The sequence below is a fragment of the Trichosurus vulpecula genome, chromosome 5, assembly GCF_011100635.1.
Source record: "Trichosurus vulpecula isolate mTriVul1 chromosome 5, mTriVul1.pri, whole genome shotgun sequence".
Lineage (NCBI taxonomy): Eukaryota > Metazoa > Chordata > Mammalia > Diprotodontia > Phalangeridae > Trichosurus > Trichosurus vulpecula.
Genome location: NC_050577.1, coordinates 164,571,413 through 164,594,062, shown reverse-complemented (window position 1 = coordinate 164,594,062; position 22,650 = coordinate 164,571,413). Strand labels below are relative to the sequence as shown.

Genomic DNA, 22,650 nt, shown 5'->3' with positions numbered 1-22,650 from the left:
TTATTTGGCCTACCACACCCTTTTCAAAAAATAAAAAAATTACTTCGCACCCCCCAGGGAAATCTACTTTCTTTAACCTTTTAGCGATTTTTTTGAAGTTTCTATCATTTCAAAAAATATATAAAATTTTTTTAAAAAATGATGTATCTTAAATTTGATAATTTATTATACATTTGTGGGATTTTTCCTGCATTGAAATTATGATGACACAATATTGCGTCATGTAATTGTATAGTATCATGTTATAAACAAATCATTGCATGCATATATTCCTGCCAATGCATGCTAGGCTTCCTGATAACATGCAACATGCTAGCCTGACAACATTTGCTTGTTAAGACCTGTTGGGGGACTTGACCACTCATCAGCATTTTGTGTGTTTATTTGGAAAATAATGTAATCACTATGACTTTAACTCTGTTATGCAACAGATGAAACATGTACAAATGGTTTTTCAAAATTTTCTTCTCTTCTTTCTTTATGCTTCCACCACCCTCTTATTTTTATTTAATGCCCCACAACTGCACCTGAGACTACTGGCCCCCTGGCTCATTCCAGTGCCTCCCAGGGGGTGGTATCGCTTACTTTGGGAACCTATGCTCTAGATAAAAATACGACAAAACAAAATGAATCTTATGTTTGAGAGATTTTGTTAAGTGTCTATGTCTCTTATGAAAAATTAGAATTGTATGTCAGGTTTCAGAAAAGAAAGTTTATATTTGGTGTTTGCCTGGTAGGCATTTATTCTCCTGGGAACGGAATGATGGACTATCAGTACCTAGCTGGCTAGGGCTAAACTTGGGAGGCTTTCCTTTATAAAAGGGAAAGCCCCTTGCATTTTACTAGTACTCTGTGGTCACCTCTTATTTCATATATAACCCTTGTAGTGATGGCAGCATTTTTGCAGACTCTAGAAGACAGAAAGAAACCTAAAAGACCAACTTGTATCTGAATAAAAATCCCTTCTATAGTAACTCTTGACAAGTGGTATCCAGCCTTTTGAAGACATCAAGCGAAGGAGAGCCCAGCACCTCCTAAGCAATTTTGTAAAGCTTTAAATGTTTGAAATTTTTCCCTACAAGAATCTAAAAATTTGCTTCTCTTCAACTTCCAACCATTATTTCTGCTTTGCTAAACAGAACGATTCTAATCCTCCTGGTCAAACAACTAGAGGCAGCTATCATGTCTTCCTTAAGTCTTCTCTTCTTTAGGCTAAATAAACAGTCTAGATTCCTGAAATAACTCTTAAATAGCAAGTCACTAGTCTTCTCACCAACCCGGCCATCCTTTTCTGGATATAGCCCAGTTTGTCAACATCCTTGTGAAACCCTCAACTGAAGACAAAATCCCAAAAGACATTGGACTAGGGCAGAATACAGCAGGATTAGAAAACACGATGTTTCTACTAATTCATTCTAAGGTTACATAAGAGAGGCAAGAGTAGTATCATGGTGTAGTTGATTTAGTAATAAAGTAATAAAAGACCTGGGTTCACGTACTGCCTCTAATACATACTGGCTGTGTGAACATGGGCAAATCACTTGATTTCTCGGTGTTCTAGGTCAGTGGTCTCAAACTCAAACAGAAATGGAGGCCACCAATTCATAATAAGGACGCTTGAAGGCAGTGAATCTACTTAGTTTTAAAAGGTAATATTATCCATTTTTATTGTATTTTTATTTATTTTGTTAAATAGTTGCTAATTATATTTTATCCTGCTTAGGGACAGACCTGGGAACACTGAGGGAACCTAGAGGCCTGCCATCCATGTGTCTAACACCTCTACCCTAGGCAACTCCCTAAGACTGGAAATTCCAGAACAGTTGCCAGTCTGTATTGGCAATCTGTATCGTACAGGGAGTTTCCTCACCGAAGTCCCCAATACAGAAATCACAGGTCTGGACAAAAAGAAAAAAAAAGATTTTTGAGCTGTCATGTCATATTGTTGACCTAGAGTGAACTTTGATCTTTTATTCTACTTTAATTCCTAAAAAAGTATACTTGGCAAAGTGCCAACATTTAGTGTCAGGTAGAAGGCACATGCTGGGCTGGAATTTGTCCTAGAAAGACTATTGGATAGTTTTATTGTGTAAATACTAAACTTAAAGCAATCAAATAAACATAACATCTTTTAGTCCTAATACAATATAAATATAACATATCATAGCTATATAAATATAATTAGCATGATTTATTAGAAAAGATATGTTCTCTGTCAAATATTATCAGATCAAGAAATGTTATTTAGCACCTCCTATGTACAAGTCAGTGTGGCCCAGTGGATAGAGAGCTAACTTTGGAGCCAGGAAGGCTTTAAGTTCAAGTGTTGCCTCTGACACATCCTAGCCATGTGACTCTGGGCGAATCACTCCACCTTTCAGTGGGGCAGGTCACTCTTTAAAAGTTGCTGAGAAGCTTCCCAACAGTAGAGGCAGATGAAGTTTCCTATACCAAAAAAACCACAAGATCAGTCCTTAGTTTTAGCCCTGGGTGGAATGCACTTCCTAATTCTCAATGCCTTTTTCCAAAGAGTCAATATGCATTCCTTTAAATCTGCCATGCCAGAGATAAAACTAATGATTTGGTCAGCTAGAAATGCATGAAGTCTTAACTGACTGCTAGTCATTGTTGCTTTTCTAAATTACCTATAAATAATCTATGCTATCTTTGGAGCTTATTACCAAATTAGAGAATTGGTATTAATTATGCTATGAAACATCCGTTCATGTTTCTATGGAACTACCAAGGTATTTCCATAGGTAAAATAAGAACAATATTAATTACTCCTATGACAAAGGATTATATGTGTGATCAACATCAAGGTTCTTAGAAAAAATTAAATGTATATACGATAAAGCCAGAATTAATTAAAATGAGCTACAATATTAAAGTAATTTGACCCCTTCTCCAACCTACTCTTCAAAAAGAAACAAGTCATCAGAAGCTCGGCTGACATTGGAAACGAGTTTAAATATCAATTTTTAGGTTATCTCTTAGAGTTATGGTCAGTATAAATTTGTAGCCAATAACCACAAAAGGGAATGAAGGGTTTCAAACAGAGGAGAAAAAAACTGTTTAAAGTTTTGAGTGGATTTTGGGGGGAGGAGGAGAGAAGACAGGTATATAAAAAACTAAGCTCAACTGGTTTTTAAACTAAGGATAGGAAGCAAAACTTAATTGATACTTTATTAATTCAAGGATCTGTGATTTCATTACAGAGAGTACTTCCCCCAAAACACAGATAATACTTCTTGTAGACCTTATCAGCTAGTCTTTTTCTGGTGGCTGAAGAATTTCACCATCTGATAACTAACACTCTGGTAAATATGCCTTTCCAAACTTAGTAAGGGTAGTCCTTAGACCACAGGCTGCTGCCAGTCTTGTAAATGAAGACTTTCCCATCTTAGAAGGTCTTACTTGAGTTTAAAATTCAGTAGCAACAACATTTGACAATCCATAGCCACCTCCATATGATCAGGAATCACAGTTGGATTTCAGAGGAAGAAAATAATAAATACAAGAAATATTTTAAAAATCTTTTTCATAGCCATCTATATATAGCTAGATGGAAGTAGTAGGAACAAAAAGAAAAAAGGAGAAAGGAAGCAGAGGTAGATATAGTGGGAAGAAGCCTGAGTGTGAAGTCAGCAGACCCTGATTCACATCACATGTGGCTCTGCCACTTATGAGATGAATGATCTCTGACATGTCATTTCATCCATCTCCATCCTCAGCTTCTTCATCATTAAAAGATGAAGATGTTAGACCAAGTAATGATGGTACCTTCCAGCTCTATTCCAATTACCCTTGGAGGAAGGAACAGAGAACGTGACTGAGAAGGAAAAAGAATGACAAAGAAAACTAAACCATTTCTAAAGATTACCATATTACTTTTAAAGAATTTGAAATTCCCTTTGCTATATTATCTGGTTAATCTGTCTTTTCAGCTCTAAGAGACTGCTTTGAAAGGGTTACACCTGACAATTTACTCTGAGTGATTTATAGTCACTAGGGAGATATTACTCTTTGGATCAAAAGCTGAGTACCCTTTTCTCTGACTTCTCTATCTGCAGTATTTTACATGAAGATTCGTGTTCAAATGATGTTCCTGAGACCCGATGAGATTTTGAATCAATAAAGAAATATTCAATTGTGTTTCCTACGTTATACTAACTAAGGTCAGAAAGTGCTATACATTGAAAAAGACTGAACAGGAGGTGCTGAAAGCAAAAAGGTATTAAGTTTAATCTTCAAATATTCAGACAACTGCAGTTATCACAATACGTATTCTAAGACTTGGCTAATGTTTTGCTGTAAAAATCACAATTATACAAAGGGATAGTTCCTTACTTAGCATGGGTATGGTACGCACTTGGTTGCTAATACATGCCTATGGAATACTGAATGTGTTGAATCTAGTAAATCTATAAGTCTCATATTAAAAGTAGGCAACATGAATGGCTCTAGCGTGACTAAAACCACAGAAGACAGGATAGGGGAGGGTCTCGTCACATTCTTACACCAAACTTACCTAGTCAAAAGGTGAAGCAGTTTGCCCTTGCCACGGATTCAAGGTGCTTTTCCCTTGCCAGTAGTATTACCTTCATGTTAACCAGATTGAGTTTCCTCCATGTTTCTAATTCTGGACCATTCTAGGAGTAACAAGATCATATAATCAGGCTCAGTTATGTTCAAGTTTAATTTATCAGGCTCGACGAGAAAGACACATAGATCTGAGTATTAGTTGGTGGATGACATTCCAGCATTAACTATCTGACTTCCCTTGTGTACCTCTTCAATATGTTAACCATATAAGAATGCTAAAGGTATCTATTATAAGTGGAATTTATTTAAATTAGCTATTCAAATTAATCTCTAATAGAGAAAGAACAGAAATTATGAGTAGTTCTATAGATGTTAGATGGGAGATTTCCTGTCCCAATTCGTCTATCATTAGGAAACTAAGCATTCTATAGTGAAAGTATTCTTTGAAGGAAAAAAATTTTTTTTTTTAAAATTAGTGGTTATATGAACTCTAAGTCTCATTGAACAAAATTAGAAGACAACACATTTATTTATACTCCTTAATTTTTTTGTCATCCTACTCCCCACTCCAATCTTTACTGGCAACACACTATTATCTGTTTATTTCTTTTTTTTTTAATTTAATTTAAATTTATTTATTTATTTAACATATTTGGTTTTCAGCATTGATTTTCACAACAGTTTGAATCACAAATTTTCTCCCCATTTCTACCCTCCCTCCCACTCCAAGATGGCATATATTCTGGTTGCCCTGTTCCCCAGTCAGCCCTCCCCTCTATTACCCCCTCCCCTCTCATCCCCTTTTCCCTTCCTTTCTTGTAGGGCAAGATAAATTTCTACGCCCCATTGCCTGTGTATCTTATTTTTTAGTTGCATGCAAAAAAATTTTTTTTTTTCTGTTTTTGAACATCTGCTTTTAAAACTTTGAGTTCCAAATTCTCTCCCCTCTTCCCTTCCCACCCACCCTCCCTAAGAAGTCGAGCAATTCAACCTAGGCCACACATGTATCATTATGTATAACCCTTCCACAATACTCATGTTGTGAAAGCCTAACTACATTTTGCTCCATCCCAACCCATCCCGCTTTATTGAATTTTCTTCCTTGACCCTGTCCCCTTTCCAAAGTGTTTGTTTTGATTACCTCCACCCCCATCTGCCCTCCCCTCCATCATCCCCCCCTTTTATTTTTTTTTTTATCTTCCTCCCTCTTCTTTCCTGTGGGGTAAGATACCCATCTGAGTATGTATGGTATTTCCTCCTCAGGCCAAATCTGATGAGAGCAAGGTTCATTCATTCCCCCCTCACCTGCCCTCTCCCCTCCTCCCACAGAACTGCTTCCTCTTGCCACCTTTATGCGAGATAATCCACCCCATTCTATCTCTCCCTATTTCCCTCTCTCAGTATGTTGCTCTCTCATCCCTTAATTTCATTTTATTTCTTTTAGATATCTTCCCTTCATCTTCAACTCACCCTATGTCTGCTCTCTCTCTTTTACACACACACATATATATATACATATATATAAACACACACATATATATACATACATACACATACATACATATACACATAGATATATACATACATACACATTCACTCATATATACACATAAACATATATACATATATGCATAGTCCCTTCAACTGCCCTAATATTGAGGTCTCATGAATCATACACATCATCTTTCCATGTAGGAATGTAAACAAAACAGTTCAACTTTAGTAAGTCCCTTGCAATTTCCGTTTCTTGATTACCTTTTCATGCTTCTCTTGATTCTTGTGTTTGAAAGTCAAACTTTCTATTCAGTTCTGGTCTTTTCACTGAGAAAGCTTGAAAGTCCTCTATTTTATTGAAAATCCATATTTTGCCTTGGAACATGATACTCAGTTTTGCTCGGTAGGTGATTCTAGGTTTTAATCCTAGCTCCATTGACCTCCGGAATATCGCATTCCAAGCCCTTCGATCTCTTAATGTAGAAGCTGCCAGATCTTGGGTTATTCTGATTGGGTTTCCACAATACTCAAATTGTTTCTTTCTGGCTGCTTGCAGTATTTTCTCCTTGATCTGGGAGCTCTGGAATTTGGCGACAATATTCCTAGGAGATTTCTTTTTGGGATCTATTTGAGGAGGCGATCGATGGATTCTTTCAATTTCTATTTTGCCCTGTGGCTCTAGAATATCAGGGCAGTTCTCCTTGATAATTTCTTGAAAGATGCTATCTAGGCTCTTTTTTTGATCATGGCTTTCAGGTAGTCCAATAATTTTTAAATTATCTCTCCTGGATCTATTTTCCAGGTCAGTGGTTTTTCCAAGGAGATATTTCACATTGTCTTCCATTTTTTCATTCCTTTGGTTCTGTTTTAGAATATCCTGATTTCTCATAAAGTCACTAGCTTCCACTTGCTCCAATCTAATTTTTAAAGTAGTATTTTCTTCAGTGGTCTTTGGGACCTCCTTTTCCATTTGGCTAATTCTGCCTTTCAAGGCATTCTTCTCCTCATTGGCTTTTTGGAGCTCTTTTGCCATTTGAGTTAGTCTGTTTTTTAAGGTGTTGTTTTCTTCAGTGTATTTTTCAGTATTTTTTTGGGTCTCCTTTAGTATCTGTTTATTTCTAATCATAATATGCAGTCAATCAACATCTTTTATTAAGTGCCTACTCTGCTAAGCACTAGAGATATTAATACAGGCAAAAGACAGTCTCTGCCCTCAAGAAGCTTACAATTGAGGGGAGAAGACAACAAACAAATAAATATGTACAAATGTGTACATATTCCACTGCCCATCTGTGTTCTTTGTAATTTTAATTCTTTTGAAATCATGGTGCCCCGCAAGACGGATAGAGACTGGACCTGTGGTTTCACTGGTATATTGGAATTTCTAGATGATGAAATGCCTACTAACTCTATCAACATATGCGAGCACCTTCTCTGTAGTTTGGATTCTTAGACAGTTGTCTCTTTAATAATCAGCCATATAATATCACAGGGCACTCACTGAAAACATACCCATTTAAAAACTTCCTGACAACTTTGTGATAAGATGACAGAATGAACCGAAAATTGAACTTCAGTTAACTTCATGAAGGCAGAGATGCCACCTATAATTTTTCTCTTATGGCACAGTGTCCTTTCATGTGATAAATGTTTAAAATGAATCAGCATAAAGATTAAGAAATGAATAAATTAAAATTCATAATACCCAATAATTTAGTTTTAAAATATAATAGGAGAAAAACACAAATGTGACATGTTGAAGTATCCAAATGAGAGATTTGATTTTATGTGGTAAAATATAGAAGGTAGAAGACTTGTTGAACAAGATACAACAGTATATACATAGACAAATACAAAGGAATTTCAGGGGCGAGCTAGGTGGTGCAGTAAGTAGAGCACTGGCCCTGGAGTCAGGAGGACCTGAGTTCAAATCCAGCTTCAGACACTTGACACACTTACTAGCTGTGTGACCTTGGGCAAGTCACTTATCCCCAATTGCCCTGCCCCCCCGTCCAAAAAAAAAAAAAGGAATTTCAGGAAGAAGAGAGCATGAACTAGGCTTCTGAGCAGAGTCCTGAAGAAAGCTAGAGGGAGGGGTAAGAAGGAGTGTTTCTAGTGAAAGGATTGGCCTATTTTTGTTGAAAGCACAGAGATAGGTGAAATGGTTGTTTAGCAAACAGCTAGTTGGCCAGGTTGGCTAAACAGATTATAAAGTAGACAGCGTCAAGTGCCAGGCTGAGAAGATATTAATAGCTGATCCTAGAAGTAATTGGAAATAACTGATTTTTTTTTTATTGAGGGGGACAGGATCAGACTGGAGCCTTGGTAAGGCTATCTTGGCAGCTGTATAGATACAAGAGGGGAGAGACTAGAGGGTCTGTCATTTAGGTGGTGGTTGAAATGAGGGCCTAACTGTCACAGAATAGTTTCTCTTTGAGGGCAGAAAACCTGAGAGCATTGAGGATGCATGTTCCATCACTTTAACAAAGTCTTTTTCAGGGTGGACTGCTCATTTTTTTGAGTCCATAAAACACTTATTATCGACTACTTATTTTGGCATTTACTGTCCCATAAAACAACTCAGTTCTCTCATGCCTCCTCATCTGCTAGAGGTCCTTTAGTTCAAATCCTTTAAGATGACTGTACGCATCTCTTAGATTTTTGCAAAGTTCTTACTTAAAACATTCTGTCCCTCTGTTCTCATAAAGCAGGTAATAAGTTAAGTCAATAAGGCACACTCCCTCAGAGAGCAGGGCCATGATATTCAGAGAAATATAAAACAGTAAAGTCAAAAGTTTCAGCTGGAGGAAAGGTTAGGTAATGGGGACAAAAATAAGCCCATCATTAACAGGCAGCAGAATCACTAACCACCACAGGGTTGGAAGGACACTACAAAAGGAAAGGAAAGGAATTAAATATTTATACAACACCTACTATGTACCACGTACCATGCTAACTACTTTACAAATAAGATTTCATTTTATCCTCAAAACAACCCTGCAAAGTGGTATTTCAACAGTCCGGCTAGCAGCTTCTGTGGGGGTGCAAGATCCACCCACAGCCAGCACCCGGAAAGCTGCCAACAGCACAGGTTCTTTTGATCTGCTTAACTAAGGAAAGCAAGGTGAAGGTGACAAGCATACTTTAATTCAGCATACAAATATTATTCACTTAGTTCAGAGGAAAAAGCCAGCGCCCTGAACTTCAGAACAAAATACAAAAAAATTACAAACATCGACAGACAGATCTTATCTGATTCAAATCCCAATACATAGTTACCAGAGTTCAACAAAGTCTCAGCATCCAGGTTTACAAGCTGGAGGGCTCCTTAGCTACAGCTGCCTGGAGTCTCTGCATTAGCACCATCACCAGAGTCCTGCACAAATGGCTCTGTCTTCCCTTCTTATAGGGCTTCTGATGTCATCCAACATTATCTGAATGCTCTGGTGATTGGTTCTTGAGTTGGCCCCTCCCCTTAGGACCCTGGAAGGTTCACATCCACATAGATTAGGTTAACACCTAATAGTGGTTAGCGCCTGGGGCTTAGCACTTAGCAAGGCATGGCTCTGGAGTTAGCACCTCCCCTTAGCCACCCCACCTTGGGCCCCACCCCAGTCACCAATCCACACCTAATAGGGGTTTGGGCCTGGGGCTTAGCACCTAGTAAGGCTCACTGAATTACTCAAAGAAAACAAAGGCCATTTTGCTTACCAACACAAGTGGATGCTGTTATCTCCATTTTACAATTGAGGAAAGTTAAGTGACTTGGCCAAGGTCACACATCTGCATCTGAGGTCAAATTTGAACTCAGGTCTTCCTCAACTTCAGGCCAAGTACTCTAGCCAACAATAAAAGGCAGAGCATTGGTGGGAAGAGTAGCAACAGGGACAAGACTTGTGATTTCATTAGAATAGGGAACTCAGGAAGAGGAACGTACCTCCACAAAAGCAGGTATCTGAAAGTTGCCTAGAGCAGAGGTGTCAAACTCCAAGTGCATAGAACCAGATGAAAATATAATAGAGGAAAGCTTAGTAAAATAAAAATACAATAAGGATAGTGCTAATTTATGGTTTTCTAAGTTGACATGCGACCCCGAAGTCATCCTTTTCTAACTCAGTTTGACATCACGGGTACACAAAAGTTAACCAATTTGCCCCAGCTCACAGAACCTATCAAAGTAGGACTTAAACTCTGGGTCTTCCTGGCTATCAGGCTGTTGTGTCTCCTTCAGATTCAGACTCTGACACTCATTAGCTCTATCTCAGTTAAACTGATAAAACTGGGATATTCATTGCACCTATATCACAGGACCATGCTGACTCTCTTTTCTTATTAAAAAATATGCAAAGAGCTTTGCAAGCCTTAAAGCATTGTTAGCTATCTATGTGTGAGAAAAGTAAAAGGTTTAATTTACCAAAGGTTTGGGAAATCTAAAGAGCTAGTGGATCCAAGGGAAAATGTTAATAAAGTCTGAGACATGTTAGCAGTTTAACTAGCAAAGGGTCTAGGTAGCAAGGTGGTACCAAGCCTGGAGTCAGGAACAAGTTCAAATCCTACCTGTGTGACCCTAGGCAAGTCACTTAATCCTATTTGCCTCTATTTCCTCATTTGTAAAATAAGCTGGAGAAGGAAATGGCAAATATCCAAATGGGGTCTCCAAGAGTCAGACATGACTAAACAACTAGCAGAGGGAAAAAATGTGGGAAGGGAACTCATTACAATCAATACGTTATTGCTATGTGTGTGAGTTTTGTGTAACTTGAAATGGATATCAAAGAAGCAAAAGAACAGTCATTATGGCAAGGCCACTTAGACTCTTGATTATACAAATGAAGTCATTTGTAAGCATTTGTAAGTATTAGTAAGACTTGGGGATGTTTGGGGGAAAATTGTGAACAATTAATTACTGATTAAACTGAGTGTTTCAAACAAGTAGAAGTGGAACAATTCATAACAGGTTAATTACTAAAATGTCTACATAAAATCGTGTATGTATTTTCACTGATTTTTTTAATGTAACTTCATCTTTCTAGCCCATAAGATCACTCCTCTGTAAAATGAAGGGGTTAAATTTGTAGGTCTAACATTGAGATTCTAGCACACTGGTATCACCCAATTTAATATTGAATATAAAATCAACTCAAAAGCAATTAAAATAATGTATTTGTGACTGATATATTTTGCTTCAGATTTAATACATAATTTTATTACAGTTATGTTTACATTATCCAAGTATATAGCAACTGGGAATTCGGAGAAGCAAGATATCCTAATACTCAATATTTTGTTACTGCAAATGTTTATTATGAGTTTTTAAAATTATAAGCACAGAGGAAAGGAGTGATGAAATTTTAAAGTCAAATACAGCATGCATGGAAGACGTTTAAAAAACATTTTTTAAACTGTGAAATAATGACACTTTAATAGTTAACAATGAAGCATATAGGACTGAACACAAAGCAATCTTTTGGGGGAGCGTCTAAACTAGATTTAGTAACTTACAGGTGTAACATTATAGCTTTAGTCGCATTTTATCGGTTTGCATTTATTTACCTGAAGACTGAGCCATGTTTATAAGGTTCAATTTATCACACCCTGCCGATAAAAGTTAAAAGTTGAGTCTGTACTCATGTAATGAACTTTCAAGTGTATATGACAATGCCGAGCTGCCCCAGAATAAATTTGTCCTTTCAGCTAGCTCAACAGCGCTATTGTTGTACAGGACCATAATCTCACTATGGGGAGCTAACATACACAAATTAATCAAATACTGCCTTGCATTGTTAGTCAGGTGCAAAAGTGAATGGTAGGCTCAATCAATAGTCAACAAGCATTTATTATCTACTCTGTCACCAGGCACTGTACTGTTCAGTGCTGGTGATATAAAGATCAAACTAAAAATTCCTGCTCTCAAGGTACTTATATCCTCCTAGAGGAGCCAACACACATAAATGCATAGTGATTTTATTTCTGAGGAGGAGCATGAGAGAGAAACTGGGGAAGGTGACTCTGAAAAGACCTCCTGTAGGAAGTGGCACCTGATCTGAGCTCTTAAGTAAAAAAGAGATTCTAAGGGGCAGAGGTGGAATTGCAGGGTGAGGAGGAATTGCATGGAAGGGTACAGGAAACAGCGTGTGCAAAGGCACAGAGATGAGAGCTAGAGTATCATGTGTAAGGAACAGAAAGGTGGTCAGTTTGGGCAGAGGAATGGGGAGAAGTGGTTGGGAAAAATACAAACAGTAGTGTATGAAAGGGAATAAATTCGTAATAAGCCAGAGGTAATGGAGCTATTGAAGTTTATCGAAGAAGAGAGTAACATCCTTAGCCCTGTGTCTCAGGAATGTTATTTTTAGCAGTTGTGTGCAGGCGAAGGGGGACTTGAGGCCAGGGAGATTAAGAAGCTATTCTAAATAGCGCAGGAAAGGGAGGAACAGTAAATAAAAGAATTTCTGAGAATGAGTAGATTTTAAAAGTGAGTTGAGTTTGGAAAAGTGTCTTAAAAGAAAGAGGGGCTTTGAAGGTTTGGGAAAACATGAAGGGAAAGGGAAAAGTATTCCAGGCAGACAGAAGAACATAAAAGCTCAGAATCTAGAACTCACTAAACATTTATTGAACATCTACTAGGTATAAAGTTGAGCACTTGTTAGAGATCTAAAGATGATTACAGCATAATCGTCGCCATGAAGTAGCTTATGGATTCGAGCACCGGCCCTGGAGTCAGGAGGACCTGAGTTCAAATCCGGTCTCAGATGCTTGATGCATGTACTAGCTGTGTGACCTTGGGCAAGTCACTTAACCCCAACTGCCCTGCCAAAAAACAAAACAACAACAAAAAGAAGCTTATGGATTTGCAAAACATGGCATATTTAAAGGAAAGGAGATGGTTGGCATAGCTGGAATACTCTTCACTGGATAGTTGTGAGAGATAAGGATGGGGCAAAACTTTGAGAACCTTGAATTCCACACTGAAAAATTTGAATGCTATAATATGGAGCCAACTGGAGGGTTTGGAGTTGAACCACGGCAAGAAACCATTAAGTTCAGCCCCTACTTGATCAAGAATCTCCCTAACAATATTGCCAACAATCTAGCCCCTGCTTAGAGATTTACAGTGAGGAGTAAAGTCACTACCTCAGAAGTAGTTCATTTCATTTTTGAATAGTTTTAATGACTGAAGGAAAAACTTAAAGTCTAAATCTGTCTCTGCAACTTCCACCCACTGCGGCCTACGGCCTTGAGGTCACTTGTGGACTTCTAGATCCTTAAGTGCAGCCTTTTGGCCAAATCCCAATTTGTTCTGTAAAATTTGGATTCAGTCAAAAGGCAGCACTTACCGATCTAGAAGGCCACAGGTTACCCACCTGTATTGGTAATTAAGGTGGGACTTTTTTTTTTTTTTTTACTGTTTTCTCTTTTAGAAATGTTAAAGGAATCAAATGCCTTTGATTAAGCCTTACTAGGTACAAAGCCCCAGGCCCACACCCTTTTGCTGATTAGATGTGACTCTTTCAGGCCCTGACATGGTATATAAGATCCAAGGTTGGCCTTTGACTTTTGGGGCTCTCAGTCACATGGGACTCTGGGCAGCCATTTTAAGAGTCCCTGGCTTGTCAACCCAGATGTTGAGGCTTTCCTGGTAACTATGAATTGTGATTTGCTCTGTTTATAATGTGTATGTTTGTAATTTGTATTTGCTCTGAAGTTCAGGTTGCCGGCTTTTCCTCCTGAACTAAGTGAGTTATATTCGTATGTTGGTTTAAAGTAAGATTGTTAACCCCTTAACACTGCTTTCCTTAGTAAAGCAAATCAAAAGAACCTGTGTTAGCAGCCCTTCTGTATGCTGGTTGTTGTTGGTTTTACACAACCACAGCAGCTGCTGCTGAATTGTTGCTACACCACCCTAATATCCTATCAGATATCAACTGCAAGTCATGTCATGATTTCCCTGATGCCAATGGCCCTCTTTGAAAACAAAGGACAAACATAACCTGTGAGCAGACCAGGTTGCCTGAATGAGGACCCAGCTAGTTGGGTAACTCAACTTGTCCTCTCCCTCTCCTTTTCCTCTCCAAAGGAAGGTAAATTTGATGGTCTGAAGCTGCCCACTTCACTTGGGATTTTCTGGATAGATTCTGTCCTTCCTTCCTAGAACCTTAAACACAGTTCACTCTGAAGCTCAAAGATTGGACCACAGTAAGTGGGCCACTTAATGGCTGTATTTTGGGCCCTGCTGGCTTACAGTGAAAGTCAATGATAACTGTTTCTCTTTGGAACAGCAACCCTGAGGGTCTTCCCCCGCCAGATTTTTTTTTCCTTTTTTTTCTAATTAAAAGGGCCATTCCTTGACTCACTTCCTAAAGAAGCCTATTTACTGAATGGGTGTTACTTCACTCTGAGTACAGGAAAAGGCCTTAGCCTTAAAAGGGCCAGGGTCTCCCACTGCATCCTAGGTCATCTCCAGTCACCCTGATGAATATGGTCACTGGATCTACATGGCTCTGAATGAGAAAGTGAGGCTGGTAACCTTGCACAGTCCTCCCTCACTCAAATCAAAGTCAATTGCAAGTCATGTCTTAATTTCCCTGATACCACAGTCCTCTTCCGAAACATCAGACCAAATGAAACAAATTTAAATGCTCTGGTATATGAAAACCCTTTTAATCTTTTGAAGAGTGATAATCATGTATCTGTGAATTCTTCTCTTACTTGGAATAAACATCCTCAGTTATCTTATTACATCTTCCCATAGTGTATGGTGATCAGTATTCTCACAATCCTGGTTCCTGCTCCCCCTCCTGCCCCCCCGCCCCAGCGTGTTGCTATCTAGAACAAATCCCCTTAATAAAATGATTCGTTCTATAACTTGGACTCAGCCAAAAGGCTGTGCACTCAAGGATCTAGAAGACCACAAGTGGCCTGTACTGGATGTCCATCTTAAAATGTAGCACCCAGAAGCACAGGTAGAGACTGGTGGGGGATGAGGGGAGGGAGCAGGGCTGTAACAGTAGGTTTATATGCAAAGTGAAGTTCAGGAAAAACATTTTTGTGTTACTTGATATTGCTATTTGTTATCTTTCCATACAAAGAATCTTGCTATAGTACTGTAGGTTCATTGTTAATGTAAATAATCACCGATCAATGGCAACTCTAGGCAAATTAACTACTTATGGGTTCACTTTCACAACTATTCCACATAAAAAAAGTTACCAGTCACATTGAAATGTCAACGTTGTCGACTCTTGGTACAATAATTTGCACTTGCATAAAACAGGCTACATTGCTCATCAAGACAAAGTTGGTCTGCCTTGGATGTTATCCAAGTACCTGATAAGCCATTACCTAACATCACAGGATAAGTTTAGAATTGGAAGGGACCATAGAGAGGCAACTTGGAGGGCCAATCCCCTCAGTGTATAGATGAAGAAACTGAGAGGGCTGATATCTCAACCAAAGTTCTCTGACTACAAGACCTCTGTAATACCTCCTATTTCAACTATAAAATTTTCGAAGAAAAACACTAAGGATGGTTTCCAGAATATTTATTTTAGACATTAAGTCCAAGCAGCACAGCATGAATATTCACAATCTAATCCTTTTACTTCAGGACTTTGTGTAATGTAATACTATGCTACGCTGGTGCTTACAAACAGGTGAAACAAGATGCCATCTATTATTTAAAAGTTAGGCTAGCCTCCAATCTAACCAAGATTTTGCTAGAATCATTACACTGTTTTTGTAAGACCTGGCAATTGTAAGGCTACTACTATAAATCCAGGGCTTAGAGATCTCAGGTTCCAGGTTATCACCCAAACTGCTAATTTTATACAGGATGCAAAGCATCTTCAGTTCAATTTTACTGTAAATTGTAGCAATCAAGATGCATCTTTTAAATATATAGCTTGTATACATCTTCATTTTACTGTACTTCAGTAAGACCTGAGTTCCAGTTCTAGTTCTGCCACACATATCACCCTGAACAAATAGCTTAACCTCTCCGAGTCTGTTTCACCTGTAAAATGAGAGGACTGGACATAATGGCCCCTACAATTCTGGCTCTAAATCTATGATCCTATATACTTTTCTGTGCAGTCTTCTGCAAGTTGAGCCCCAATTTTCTCTACTTTTTATACTGGGAGTTCTCTACACTGATGCAACCACAGGCACTGACCAAAAAAACCTTTACAAAATCATAGGGTAACACCCAGGGAACTTCTCCAGTTTCAGCTGTCTTGTCTTCTTTGCACACAGAAAGCAGTAGCTTGGACAGATGTGCTCCTGGGCCACTCCAGAACCTTAAGCAACAACGCAGCAGGCTGTCAAGGCCTGATTCATCATCCTTTTTCACGAATGTTTTCCTTTCCCAACTCCAACTCCGAACAATTCTGATCATGCTATAAGGCAAAATATTCAGTAAAAGATCAACTTTGTAAGAAATCATCAATAATTAGATGCCGGAAATGGTAGATTTTACTCTAAAAAGAAACCTTACATAAACATATTCCTAAGAAGGCTGTCCCATCTGTGAATAAAACAAGTTGGACACGTTAAAATCCAAATTCTCTACCAGATCTCTCTGTAATTGTTCTTCTAGAGAAATAATTAACAGGCATTCCTGTAATAATTTGACCAATCAGAGGAACCACATTTTCAAATTCCACCAAACTGGCAATTCAAATGGCCAACAAATTTATTTTTAAAAATCTTTTCTCCATTATTTTTTAATTTTTAAATCCAGTACCAGCCTGACTCAAGTACTTCTAAATGTGTATAATGCTGGATTTTATTTAAAATGTCATTCATTCAAACATTTATTGAGTGCCTATTTTCAAGCCACTATTCCAGGCATCTTAAGGGTACCTTCAAAGAAGGTATGTGCCATTATAATCTACTAAATTAGACTGTGAAAATTGCATTTCTTTTATAAGTATACTTCTTAGGCAAAGCAAGTGTTTTATCACCCTCAAGCAGATACAAAGATTTGGAGATGGATAGAATGACAACCATTATAATTTCTTCCTACCACTTAATATACACAAAGATAAGGCCGTGAGTTTCATAAAGTAGTAGTGTATCTAACACAATGACATAAAAAAGAAATGTTATATACTAGGATGTTAAACAATGAATTTAGTAATGGAGTAATTTTAGTCTGGTCAGATTTTGATGTTTCATTCAACGGTGGTCCATCACCTTAGAAAAAGAAAAATAAAAAGCAACAAAAATAGTAAATAGATATTCCCTTAATTTATTAACTATTTGAAAATTAGTCTACCTTACAAAAAAACCCCACCCAAACCAAACCAAAACAAAAAGCCCCAATCCAACCCCAAACAAAACTTTTAGTTTCCACTCCTCCAATCCAAAGCAATGAGGGGAGATTAAGTATCTAATTTATTTTTGAGACCCTCTGGAGTTTTCTCCATTAAGATTTTTTGAAAGGCCTACTGAATATATCTGCAGTTTAAAAAAAAAAGTATACAAATATTTTAACACAATTTTCTGTCAAACTCTTCTTTTAAATCAGAAATTCACCGGATTACAAGAAAAGATCTAGTCCCAGAGATATCACTAGCCAGATGATCCTGGACAAATCACTTAACTTCACTAAAATTCAGTTTCTTATTTACAAACTGGGGACAGTCCCTGCACCTGCCCAATGCACTAGTTTTGAGGGTCAAATGAGATCAAGTGCTCAAAAGTGCTCCGGAAAGCAAACTGTTCTGCAAACATAAGGGAGTAGAGTCTATTCTCTCCATAAGATACTATCAGCTGACAGTTAAAAAAGACTTTTAAGGTTTACAAAAACTTTACATAGTTAACTGATCCTCACAATTATGCTTTGAGATGTTGTTGAGCACGTTCAGTGGGGTCCTACTCGGTTTGTTGTTTCCTTCTTCAGCTCATTTTACAGATGAGGAACTGAGGCAAACAGGGTTAACTGACTTGCCTAGGGTCACACTGAGGCAGAATTTGAACTCAGGTCCTCTGATTCCAGGGCTGGTATTTCACTCATTTTGCAACCTAGCTGTCCTCTTTAGATACCATCCTCATTTTATGGATGAGAAAACTGAGGATCAGAAAAGTGACTTGATAATGGTCACATGGCTATTAAGTACCAAAGATGATAAAGAAACCCAGGTATTCCTGTGCCCATTTCCTCGCTCTGTGCACCATGCCCATCTATTTTCTTAGAAAGATTTTACTTCAAAAATAAAACCTCCACCCTAAAGGACCCAGCGGCTAGGTGGGCTATATACGCTAGTATCTTTGCCAAGAAAAGCCCAAATGGGGTCACAGAGTCAGACATGACTAAAAAAATGACTAAATAACAAAAAAGCACTCAGAAAAATTGCGTTTAATCTGATGGTTGTTAGGATGCAATTCCTAAAGGCAGGACTCTATCTCCTTTTCAAATGTATGGTACTTAACACATTTTCAGTGCTTATTGAATAGAATTGTTTTTTTACAAATGTCTATATTAGGAATCTAGACCATTGTGACCATCAAATAGTCACAAACACAAGTACAATCCTCAAAATTTTAAGACCAGTATTCTAAAACACTAAACATTTCTGTTTTTATAAATTTCTGGCTCAATGTAGATAGATTAAAGAAACCCAAAAGATAAAATACCATGTTATATACCCAGTGTTTACCTGTAATATTTTTGGAAACTGTCAAAAGATTTTTTCTTTGGAATATAGGAAAAAACACTAATTTCTTTACTTGTTTCTCAACCAAATCTTATTAAAATTTTTAGCATTAAAAGGGCTGGAAGCAAGTCTACGTAGTTTAGAAACTCACAATGGAGTGCTTTTGTGACCTGCCATATCTTATAGTTTTAATGACCACTGGAATTTTGAATTGTCAAAGTCTGAAAATTACCTGAAGAGTACTTTGGATTATGATTCTGATTTCCCACTTTCTACCAAAAAGCAGTACTAAGAACTAGGTTGGTTGTACTGTCTGAAAAATGCCACTTTAAATTATTTATGTGAAAATTCAGAATTAGTATATAGAAAAAGAACCTTCTAATTTTAGATTTTTTAAAATTTAAAAATGCACTGACTTCATCAGCTTTTGAACTTAAAGCTGAAGCACTATCTGGTAAACCCAGAAACCAGGAATTGCTACAACTCAAAGGGAGAGACAGAACTGAAAAAAATTTTTTTAATGTGAGGTCCAAGCCCTAGCAAAGGAAATGATATTAGGAAGGGATGGGCTGGAATCCCACCTCTGGTACCCTCTGATACTTATATTACAGTTGTCACACTATGAGCAAGTCACCTTATATTTCTTGGCTTTGGTTTCTTCATCTGTTAAATGTGGCTAACAACTGTAGTACTACTAACATGAAGGAGATGTAATGCTTACATACAATCTAAAGAACACACTTTAACTCTATAAATGTCATTCCTTTTGAGGGGTAGGAGAACAAATTAGGGAAGGCTTCATAGAGGAAGCCTTAGATGAGTAGGATTTTTAAAGGACAACAAAGAAGACAAAGGGCCTAACAGCACAATCAGGCTTGAGAGGCAGTGCAGAGCACCTTGAGGCAGAGGTGGAGCAGAATGAATAGGGCAATCCACTTCAGCTGGGGCACTAGGCAGAATATATGGAAAATATTATGAAATAAACAGCAAGGTTGTACCAGATTAGAGGGCTCTGAAAGCCTGGAAAAGTTGAGGAGTTTGAACTTTAGTTGGAAGGCAACAGGGAGCCAGTGAAGATCTTTGACTAGTGAAATGATAGGAAATTAACAAAAAACTGAATTTAAAATTTGCCCAACTAGTCCAGGGCAGCTAGGTGGTATGGTGGATAGAACCCCAGGCCTGGAGTCTGGAAGTCCAGAGTTCAAATCCCCACTCAGATAATTACTAGCTATGTAAGTGGGCGAGTCATTTAACCTTGTTTGCCTCACCTTCCTCATCTGTAAAATGAGCTGGAGATGGAAATGGTAAACCACCCCAGTTACCACCCCAAAATGGGGTCATGAAACAACTCAAACAACTAAACAACAAACAAAAAACTAGCTCAACTTTCAACATACTGTATTGGTATCTCTAAAGATAGTAAAAGTTAAAATACAGGCACCATGGACAGTGACTGAGTTATTTTGTCCAAAATATTGACTTTGGTTAATTTACAAAACATAAATACCATCATTAAAGAAAAAAAAAACCAAACCCTGGGTGGTAATTTATTTTAATTAATTACCTCAAACCTGTCAACATTTCTAACTGGTAAAAACTGCCCTTTCTACATTGAGCAGGTTAGAATTTGAGATGAAATAAAAACACAAATCAATTTCCCCATTACCTGACTTGACTATTTCAATGACATCAAAAAGGTGTTTTATACTAGTGAAGCATTTAAACACAACACCACCTTTTACTGAACGTGCAGATGCTCTGCATAACTGCCTTAGATTATGGACCTGGGGCTGGAAGAGCCCCATTTTACAGAGGAGAAAGAGAACACTGAGGCCCCAGAGGTTAAGAACCGTGCCTAGGACAATACTGGCCCAGTAAGCAGCAGAGTCAAGAATCCAAATCCAAGCCAGATTTTCCGATTCCAGATCCACCCAGTGTTCTTTCCACCTTACCACGGCCTGCCACCCTCAGAAAGAGGCAACCCGAATGTGCATTTTCATTTGTCCCAAAAGAAAAAAACAACACAGACATCCCATGCTACAACTAAATTTTGCTCCTTCATGAAAAAACGTATTTTTATTTTAACGGGCTATAAACAACTCCTTCATGAAAGAATATATTCTGATTTTTAATGAACTATATATACAGCAAGTACCAACAAGTGGCATCTTCAATTCTCAGAAATGAAGTTTAAAAAAAAGTCAGAAAGGAGAACAGCTTATTCATTTTTCAACACAATAGGAGTCTGGACTTTACATTCTTTTCAGCCTTCGCTTCTAATCTAAGCAACAAAGTGGGGGGCGGGGGCACGGAACAGCAGCAAATGTTTGGAGGACCCGAGCAGGGAGCGGGACGTTTATACCCCCGTTTCCCATTAAGACCGGGATCAAACGTCCCGATTCTCCCGAGGCGCATCACTCAAAGACATTGGCTGCGCGCACTTCAGAGAACTGCTGGGGACCCAAGGGGGATCAGAGAAAAGGGGGAGGGAGGACCCCAGACCCCCGGCCAAGTATACATTCACGAGGGCCTGGCCTAGTCCCCGCTCCAAGCGGCCCCCTGTGTCTCCCGGCTCTGCCAGGGGCCCGGGCGGACAGCTCCGCGTCCAGCTGAGGCCGGCGTGGCCAAGTCTGCCCCGGGGGGGGGGGAGGGAGCGACTCCAGTTAAACGGACACTGGCGGCCTCGAGGCCTCCCTCAGATGGGAAAAGCGGGCGGGGGGGGAGGGAGCAAGATGAAGATGGGATAGGAAAGGGAGGGGGAGACATCAGCACCCCTCGCCCCTTTTACAAAACGCATCGCCAAGGCGAACCTAGAGAATGCGATCACCCCAGACCCTCCCCTGCGCCATCCCCCCCCCTAGGGGTCCCGGCGCCATTTGGACTCCATCGAAGCGAGCGGCCGCCATTTTCCGCCTCCGTCAGTAACGCAGCGGCTTCTCCACCTCTGCGGCCGCCCGCTTCCCATCCCCGCAGCCCCAGCCCGGGGAGGGAGGAACTGGCCCTGGCCGGCGAGGAGAGGGGAGGGGTGGGGAGGGGAGGAGCGGCATGGGTGGAGGGAAGCCTCCTCCAGCGGCCAGGCTCGGGGCTCCCCCCGCCCTCGCCCTCCGCACCCCCCTCCTCACCCCTCCCCCAGGCCGCAGGTCCAGGGGCCCAGGAGGGCTGAGGGCAGGGGAAGGGGGCAGGGGCAGGCGGCCAGGGGGCCGGGCGGACAGAGCCGCGCTGCGCGGGGCGGAGCGGAGAGGCCCCGGCGGCGGTTGGGACCTGAAGGTTCCATCGCACTTACTTCCTGTTTTGGGTCCGGGCACTTTGGAAGAACCAGGATGGAGGCTCCGAAAAATACCAGGATGGAGGAAGCGGCTGTGGGCTAGAGCAGCCGCGGCCGGAGAGAGAGAGCGCGACAACCCGCCGGAAACCGGGCCACCGCTCCGCCCCGCCCCCAGACGCTCTCCTCTCCTTCCCCTCCCGCCTTTCTCCCCTGTTGCAGCAGCCACTCTTCCCTCCCCGCCCCCCCGTGGCTGTCGTCATTTCCGTCGGGCCAGAACGCGGAGAAAAGGGCTCCTTTTTTCGGATCCCCTGGGTCCGTGGGGCTTGGGGGTGCGGGCTGATGGGTCTCTTCCCATTCTTTAGAGTCCGGGCCGCCCCTTTGGGAAAAGCTTCCTCCAGGCCAGTGGCCGGCGCTCCCTCGGGCAAATGCGACAGGCTGGGACTGCCTCGGTGTCCCTGGGCCCCAGGGGCGGCGGGTGCAGTGTGCGGGGATGGGATGGAGGAGCCTCGGGGTGGGGCAAAAAGGGAGAAGAGAGCCCGGGGTTTTCGGGGTCGGGAGGTGGAAGGCCATGAAAGATGATCTAGGGCAGGGGCCCTTAAACCCCAAGAGTAGTCTGGTGAAGCCTATTGGCCCCTCCCTCCTCAGAGTAAAGCTTTTAAATGCATAAATAAAACGCACAGGATTACAAAGGAA

At 40.0% G+C, this 22,650-nt stretch overlaps 1 protein-coding gene across 6 annotated transcripts in view; it reads right to left on the bottom strand.

The window, feature by feature from the left end:
* DMTF1 (cyclin D binding myb like transcription factor 1) overlaps positions 1-22,190 on the bottom strand; it is a 60,564-nt gene extending 38,374 nt beyond the window's left edge. For 3 of the 6 annotated variants that reach the window (XM_036759257.1, XM_036759258.1, XM_036759261.1), the window contains exons 1-2: positions 21,976-22,102; positions 4,532-4,652 (exon numbers count right to left, since the gene is read on the bottom strand). The gene's annotated coding sequence lies outside the window, so the exon portion shown is untranslated. Of the gene's footprint in view, positions 1-4,531; positions 4,653-21,975 lie in introns of all 6 variants that reach the window. The other 3 variants (XM_036759256.1, XM_036759260.1, XM_036759259.1) reach the window with 2 other exon arrangements.
* Between the last annotated feature and the right edge of the window lie 460 nt (positions 22,191-22,650).